Here is a 9,376-nt window from a genome sequence, read left to right on the forward strand (position 1 = left end):
TGTGAGCCTCTGGTCACAATATTTTTCCAATCAATGCATAACCTTGTTTTATGTTTGTTTCTGTTTAAAGTCACCCACCTTATTAGATATATTGTTAATTCAGTAACATTGAACTCACTACCAACCCCACTATAACTTTTGCCTGAACTAAGCTTCTCTGCAAAGACATATCACTGTCTTCTTGCTCTTAAGAACACTGCATAGCACTTCAGCACTAAACTTGGGGGGTCATTTTAAATAGAAAAACTGCTAACAGTAAGCACAACAAGGTGAAAACCATGGCATTAAGCAGACCACAAAGACGACACTTGTTTGTAGTGTGAGAGCTAAAACAGGAAGGCAGAGCATTGCCTTGTTTGACCTCAGCTAAATATATTTGTATAGGGGACTCCAAATTTTCACTCTGTACACGTCTATGAAAATGACTTTGAGGTTAAATGCAGAATCCATGAATAAAAAGAATCAGTTCAACATTTGAAGGATATCTAGGTCTTCAATATTTCTATTAGTAACTTGTATATTTAAGTTGACAATTCTTAAGGGCATTGAACATAAATTTTAAATAAAACTGTTATTGTTGTTCAGTCACTAAGTCATGTCTGACTCTTTGCAACTCCATGGACTGCACTGTGCCAGACTTCCCTGTCCTTCACTATCTCCTGGAGCTTGCTCAAATTCATGTCCACTGAGTTAGTGATGCCATCCAACCATCTCATCCTCTGTCACCCCATTTTCCTCCTGCCGTCAGTTTTTACCCAGCAGACAAAATAATTAGAATAAAACTATTCTCCCAAGTAAGAAAACTGAGAACCTGTAACAGTTGTAGCAACACAGATGCAAATTAGTTCATTAGGAATAACACATTGCACGAAGTTGCTAGAAGAGTAATTTCAAGCAAGTAAAATATAAATGAGATTTAAAATTATAAAGTATTGAAATCTGGAAACAAAAGAGAATCCCCAAACATGGGAAAATTTTCATGTTTTAGATTGAATGTTTTTATTGGTTCAAAATAAATAGTTTTAATTAAAAAAAAAAAATTGCTGCACTGTGAGCATGTGGGATCTTAGTTCCCTGATCAAGGATTGAACCCCTTCTTTGTTAGTGTGGATGCTTAACCACTAGACTGACTGAGAAGTCCCCAAATGGAGTTTATATCCAAGAGCATTCCTAGCAGAAACCTGAAAACTAATTATTCTAGTTCACTGTATTAAATATGTAAAGTGAAGGCAGAAATCTATGTCTTTTTCATAAACAATTGAGTGGTCACTTTGATGTTAGTCATGAAAAACCAAGCAGTGTCCTCTTCTCAAAATAAGGTTGAAGCAGTGCTTAAAAACTATTACTAAGTCCTGTAATTTAAGTAAAAAATTCCTTGAAGCAAGAGGCATGGGAAGATGTTTACATGTTAATAACTATTGAATGAAAAAAAATGCTCCCTTATTACCAAATGATAATAGTAAGGGTAGAATATTATAAGGGGGCTTTCCTAGGTGGCTGTAATGGTAAAGAACCCGCCTACCAATGAGGAGACCTAAGAAACACAGATTTGATCCCTGGGTCAGGAAGATCCCCTAGAAGAGCATGCAACCCACTCCAGTATTCTTGCCTGGAGAATCCTATGGACAGAGAGGAACCTGGCAAGCTAGAAGTGACTTACACACACATACACTAACATGCACAGAATATTATAAAGAGATACATTTCATAACTAGACATATTTGGCTTCAAAACTCATCACCACAACTGTGAAGGTGAGTGATTTCAACTTCATAAGTGTATTTCACTAAGCTTCGTTTCCTCCCACACAGCTGGGTATAAGATGAAATGGTGATTACTGCTATTAGTCCTTGAGGAACATTACCTGCCTTAGAATCCCAGTTCTGCCACATGTGCTGTTTGGAAAAGGTACTATCTTCTCAAAATGCACCTTCCTCTTCTACTTCAAGAATACAATGTATAAGTCCAGATTCAGTTGCAAATACAAACTCTGTTTAACTAAATTAAACAAATAATTTATGCTAGAGAGTTTTTAGAAACATTGAAAAGGCTGAGTAAACAGACTCTATCCTAGTCTGAACGGAATGTAGTTTACAATTGGGCCACAGTTCCAAAGTCTGGCCAAAGCAGCCTCTGGTGCAACTGTGAAGGTAGCCAATTTGCAGCGATGCCAAGTGATAAATAGTTTAAATTTTTTGAGCCAAGCACACTGATATGTATTGCACATTGTATAAAATACTACAGTTAAGCTATTTTGACCTATTTAAAAAATGGAACATAATATGAATGCTAAAAATTACATCTGTGAACACGGATTTTAAATTCCAGTATCTCTTTGGGAAAAAACAAAACTTACTGAGACACTAAGGGCACTTTGAACCAACAATTTTTGGAAGCTTTAGTCATCGGATATTAAAGAGCTCATAGAATCATTGGGAAGGTTGGATAAATGGGCTCTATGCTGAGCGTCCAAGAATGTTCACAAAGCCACAATGCATAAAATGGCCAAGCCACCAATGGAACTACTTACTGTCCCTTCCAAATTGGTAAACTGTCAGTACAGCTATTTGCCTCAGAACCTGTTCACCGTGGCTAAAATTCACATGCTTGCCTCTCTCCCCACTTAGTTGAAAATTTCAGTTTCACATGAATGTATCAAATTGGTGGACTCTAAATCCTGTCTAGCTCACAATATTTAGTCAGGTTTAAGAAGCACTTTATTAGCAAACCAGTCACCTAGAATAAAATCTTGCCTCTATATCAGGTAATTTCAAGATGGGTAGGACCCCAACCGATTGGCAGATGGATATTGAAGCTTAGATGATAGCAGAGGGTGATGCACTGATGTGGCAGAAAGGGCAGAGGTTGTCCTGGGCACCAAGTTCCAGGAGCAGAACCCTAGACAGGAAAACAAAGTCAATTTAAAGAATCTGGTAATTGTATAGCAAACGTGCTCGGTGGTCTTTATTGAAATGTAAGCCAATGAAGTGGTTACAAAGAATAAGGCAAAAAATGAAAAATACATGTCCTAGAAAGCAGTGGGGGCAGGTTTGAAGTCAAGCCTTGAACTATTCTGATCTATGGCATCCTTTGTTAATAATCAGATTAAGTCCTGAGCTGACAGGAGAAAGTTATATGACATCAGTTTAGGATACTGGAAGTCTTGAAATGAAGTGGGTAGAGTAAGAAATACTTTGCAACTTTTTTCTCTTTTTTAAAAAAATTAATTTATTTTAATTGGAGGCTAATTACTTTACAATTATGTCATGGTTTTTGCCATACATTGACATGAATCAGCCATGGGTGTACATGTGTTCCCCATCCTGAATCCACCGCCCCACCTCTCTCCCCATTCCGTCCCTCAGGGTCATCGCAGTACACCAGCCCTGAGCACCGTCTCTCACGCATTGAACCTGGACTGGTGATCTGTTTCACATATGATAATATACATGTTTCAATGCTATTCTCTCAAATCATCCCACCCTTGCCTTCTCCCACTTTGTAACTTTTGACTTTTAGGCCTGTTTTCTATTTCTAAACAGAATAAAAGGTTGGATTTTTCCCAGGACTCAGATCACTCACTATTTATTTTGAAAATATGACATTTGTAACATATTCATTTTTAATGAGAAGATTAAGTTCAGGCAAAACTTCTAGATTAGCTTCAAATATTCCACTTATGAAGAAATCAAAAGCTATTAATGTCTCAGAGCATTTTTTAATTTTCCTAAGTCTTCAAGTAGAAGCATTAAGAAATGATAATGTTCCAAATTAATTTTATATTGTTTTTAATTTTCCAAAGTAGCAATGAATATTTTTCTCCCTTGAAACTAGCTTTAGCTTTAGGTATTAGACAGTACATAAGATAAGGGACAAAAAAGTCTAAGGGGCACTTAACTTACTCTTAATTAGGAGCTAAATATTAACTACTAGTAATTACATTTGAAAGACTTTTGAACAAATCACTTTTTGTCATAGTATGAGAGAAATGTCTTTATTTTGACTAAAATTTATAACTAGATATTTAATTCTTATTTCAAAGAGATAATACTTTATTTATCAAGACTTCCATGGATTCCAGGAACCTTTTTAGAAAGAGGTTATACTTGACCACACGCCATTCAGATGAGCATTTGGTCAAAGGAGCTGAGTCCAAAATTCTAGTTAGTATCTTTTTTCCCCCTAATCTTTGGTAGCTGAATATGGTTTACCAAGAACTTTCTAGTTATTTAATCTATTCAGCTTGTCCATGTTCACAGTATTCACTTTTCTTCCTTTGTTTATGCATCCTTACTTACTGCATTGTTCAAATAAATGAATAATTGCCAAAGCCACACACATTTGTGACTAATGTGGCCTCACTCTCATAATGAAGGTATACTCTGTTCAACTTGCCACGGGAATATATTTTCGTGTTACTTGACTATCTAATGCTTTTGGAGGGTGGCTCCTGACCAATCACCTTTAGAGAAAAATAAGTTTTCTGAAGAAAGGGTCTTAAAATGTTAACAGGCCTCTGGGCCAGAAAATGATGCAAATCACCTAAGCTTTTGCATATGATAAGTTTGCGGGAAGAAAGCCTGGCTTGCTGCATGACTCTACCCCTTCCCCCATTATCCTCTATGCATAACTTAAGGTATAAAAACTACTTTGGAAAATAAAGTGCGGGCCTTGTTCACCGAAACTTGGTCTCACCATGTCGTTCTTTCTCTTACCTCCTGGCTGAATTATTCAGCCTCTTTTCTCCACTGAATTTCCTCACTGAGCTATCCTTATTCCATTACTCTTTATATCCTTAATTAAAGTTTAATTAAGCAGTTGTTTCCTGATCCTTCGCGACGCCGTCCCCGCTTCGAATTCCCTGGATCCACCGGAGCTGGACCCCGGCACTTGACAATTAGTGTAAGAGTCCTTATCTGTTATTAACTCAAGAAATATCCCTCCAGGTCTACATGCCTGTTTGAGGAAAGAGCAAACATAAAATAGTCAGCTATTAAAAAACTATTGAGATCAAAGAGTTACACTGTAACCTTTAACATAAATGCCTTGAGCCTCTTACACTTGCTGTTTCCACTGTAGCTTCTTTTCATGGACCAATGTCCTTCTTGTTATTCAGGTATCACTCAAAAGTACCCTCTCAGTTAGACCTCCTCTGAACATCTAATTTATATTATAATGCCTTTGGTAATTTCTGCAAACCACTGAAAGTATCTAATTCTTGCATTTATTTGTCCATGTTTGATTTTCTCTCTCTACAGCTCTGTGTCATTATAAGAACAAGGGTTTGATTTGTTTTGTTCACTACAGTTTGCTAGCCATTAAGAAAAATGCCTGGTACCTAAGAGGCACTTTATTATTATTTATTGAATGAATGTGAATAAGAATATATTACTTGAACTCTCCCTGTTTCAATTCTTTCAACTTGAAAACTGTGATAATGTCTCTATCACACAATGGTTGTGAGACTTCATCAAGATATCACATCTATGAAATATTACTATCAATGAGACTTGTGGCAGAGAAAATTGTCAAGTGAATGTTCTTTTCTCCATTTCTGATTTACTGAATCTCTGAGAATAGAATAAGAAACTTAGTATTTTAAAATGACACTTCAGAGCTATTTTTATTTATGTTAGAGTTTGAGTACTGTTTCATGTACCTTGATACCTAGACTAATGACTCTTCTAGGAATAAAATTCTTTTACAAAAATTTCAACTCTGTTAAATGGAAAAAACAAAACAAAACTCATAAACATGAGCTTTGAGATTTGTATCTATCCATGTAACTTGCATGTGCTCCTTCTAAAGTGAACATAAAATCAACTCTTAAAAAATGTTGAAATCTGTGAAAATCACTTACTTTGAAATTACTTTTTCTGAAACCTTTTCATCGCATGTTCTTGCCTCAGGCAGCAAGCTCTTCTTTGTCCAGACCCACAGTGATACTTACCTTCTTTAAGGATTTTGTCTACTAAATTAGAAGCAAAGCCAAATAAAAATCCTCTGGTCAGTCTTTTATAGTTGACATTTAAAAGATTGTTCTTAAGAGAAATGAGCATAGGTGAGTTAACATATACACATTTATGCCTTTTATCTCTAAGAGTAAAATGTTAATAAATAGCTTTTTCTCAAATAAATGAACTGCACTCACCAACACATTGAAAGACAAATAATTCATTTTGCATGGAGGGCAGAAGTTTGGAGTTCTTATGAAATCAAATCAATACTAATCCTCAGTGATTGAAATCTAACTGTTTTTGAGAGAATCTGAAGGGGGTTTGATTTTGTCAAGGGAATGGAGGTGTAGGCAAGGACTGGAGGGCATGCAATATGAATGGTGATGTGCTAAAAAGGAATAACTATGAAGTCATCTGCTTCTTTTTCATATGTATTTTCTCCCATAGGTAAAGTTTATGCCACCTTCCCCTCCCCAAAGTAATACATGTGGGTAACATTTTAGGAATTTGCCTTTATTCCCCAATTTAACAATATTACAGTACTGTAATTCATAACCTACCTAAATTTCACCTTCAGAACACAACTCTAATCCTCTTCTACTGTATTTATTACCCATTCTCAGGGTAAGAATGTCACTGAATACTGAAATAGCATGTTGTTGTTTAGTCGCTATTTAATGTCCAGCTATCGACTGAAGCGACTTAGTAGTAGTAGTATTGTGACTTCATGGACTGTAGCCCGCCAGGCTCCTCTGTCCATGTGATTTCCCAGGCAAGAAGACTGGAGTGGGTTGCCATTCCCTTCTGCAGGGGAACTTCCCTACTCAGAGACTGACCCTGCGTCTCCTGCATCTCCAGTACTGTCAAGTAGCTTCTTTACTACTGCCCCACGTTATTAATCATTGTTATTCCCTAAATTGAATATCATCATAGAAATTTGAATATAAACTCTGTATTCATTGATTCTCAGTATCTGTGCTGTTGCTGTTAAGTCGCTTCAGTCGTGTCCAACTCTGTGCAACCCCATAGACTGCAGCCCACCAGGCTCCCCCGTCCCTGGGATTCTCCAGGCAAGAACACTGGAGTGCGTTGCCATTTCCTTCTCCAATGCATCAAAGTGAAAAGTGAAAGTGAAGTCGCTCAGTCGTGTCCGACCCTCAGAGACCCCATGGACTGCAGCCTTCCAGGCTCCTCCGTCCATGGGATTTTCCAGGCAAGAGTACTGGAGTGGGGTGCCACTGCCTTCTCAGTATCTAAAACAGGATAATAAAACAACAAGCTAATCTCCTCTGAAATAATTGCCACTTTATTTACGTGTTATTTGGAAACAAATTCTCAAATTACATATGTACTTATGCAATATTTTTCAAAGGATTTCAAGTTGTGTAAAATAATAGTGAAGCTATGTTAAATTTTCAATATAAATTGTATAATTGGAAATTATAATTTTTACACAGAAATGTGAGACTAACATAAATGAGGTTCATTTAGGCTACATCATCCATTTGTAGACTCAATAAATGCATTTTAAAAAGTTGTTTCTAGAAATAAACCATTAATTTAGGGACATTATGAAAAGAAATCAGTTTTCAATGGCTATTATTTAATATCATCCCTATGAAATGACTGATATTTCATGAGCAAGTCTCAGCAAGAACATATGTACATATACAAAGGTCATTTATGTAACAACCTTGATTAGGTAGCACACATCCAGGCATTATGCAGTGAAAAAAAAATCTTTAAGAAGTCACAGGAAAAAATAATACATATTCATATGTTTTCTGGGCTTCCCTGGTGGCTCAGCTGGTAAAGAATCCACCTGCAATGTGAGAGACCTGGGTTTGATCCCTGGATTGGGAAGATCCCAAGGAGAAGGGGATGGCTACCCCCTCCAGTATTCTGGCCTGGAGAATTCCATGGATTGTATAGTCCATGAGCTCACAAAGAGTCAGACACAACTGAGTGACTTTCACTCACATATTTTCTACTTAGAAAATGATTCTTCTCTTTCTTTCATAGTTCTCTCCCAGTTCTATGCTCTGTATAACAGCTGATTCTCCTGGTTTTGAAACCGAGAAGGACCCTGTGGGGTTTGAGAGCACAGAAAACTTCTTTCCCCTGTTTCTTGTAGGCAAGACTCCAGTCTCCATGACCTTCCCTGGGTTCCAAAGGGCAGATAGAACTTGGTTGCTAAACAAGGGAGGAGCAGGCAAAAAAGCACTTTAAGCAAAATTAAAAGAAACAGACAAGCTCATTAAGACTAGGAAACCAACCATCTGAAACCCTGCACATACCCTAATTTTGTCAGCAACTCCACCCTTTAAACTATTGCTATAAAACTCTTCATCAAATCCTACTAGGTTGGAACACATACTTTTCCAGGGCAGGAGCCCTCTGTGTCTCCCTTTGCCGGGCAAAGCAATATAACTATTCTTTTCTACATCACTCCAAACTGTATCCTGTATTCAATTTGGCACCCATACAAGCGAGAGCAGATTTTGGCATCAGTTTTAGTAGTTTATTTCTCCATTGTTTACATTAAGTTAAAGTTTGTTGTAGCCTTTGATACAGAATAATGCTATTAATTGTTGATTATAGGTTATTTTTCATAGTTGACATAAATGTGTTTGGAGGATATGCTGAAATAAACTGATTTAGCCAATTTGTTCTCCAGAAGCCCAGAAGCTTTACTCTTATTCTTCCTTGAATCCAAACTATGAAACTTTCATTCTCACTACTTAAAAATAAAACAAACTCCCTCATCTATAATATCAGTTCAGTTCAGTCACTCCGTCATGTCCAACTCTTTGCAACCCCATGAATTGCAGCACGCTAGGCCTCCTTGTCCATCACCAACTCCCAGAGTTCACTCAGACTCAGGTCCACCGAGGCAGTGATGCCATCCAGCCATCTCATCCTCTGTCATCCCCTTCTCCTCCTGCCCCCAATCCCTCCCAGCATCCGAGTCTTTTCCAATGAGTCAACTCTTCGCATGAGGTGGCCAAAGTACTGGAGTTTCAGCTTTAGCATCATTCCTTCCAAAGAAATCCCAGGGCTGATCTCCTTCAGGATGGACTGGTTGGATCTCCTTGCAGTCCAAGGGACTCTCAAGAGTCTTTTCCAACACTACAGTTCAAAGGCAACAATTCTTCGACGCTCAGCCTTCTTCACAGTCCAACTCTCACATCCATACATGACCACAGGAAAAACCATAGCCTTGACTATGATATCAGTGACTTTCAAATGGCCAAATCCAAGGATCAGTTGTTGTATCTTACAATTTTTGGTCCTTTTTCCTCACTGTAATCTCCTTTTCCATCTCCTTTCAGTAGTTTCTTCTTACCTTCCTGAACTTGAAATATTGCAGTTTCTATTGCCACTCATTTCTTAAGTGATCACATCACCATAAATTTAAA

This window comes from Bison bison, unplaced genomic scaffold (assembly GCF_000754665.1).
Source record: "Bison bison bison isolate TAMUID 2011002044 unplaced genomic scaffold, Bison_UMD1.0 scf7180017864149, whole genome shotgun sequence".
NCBI classification, from domain to species: Eukaryota; Metazoa; Chordata; class Mammalia; order Artiodactyla; family Bovidae; genus Bison; species Bison bison.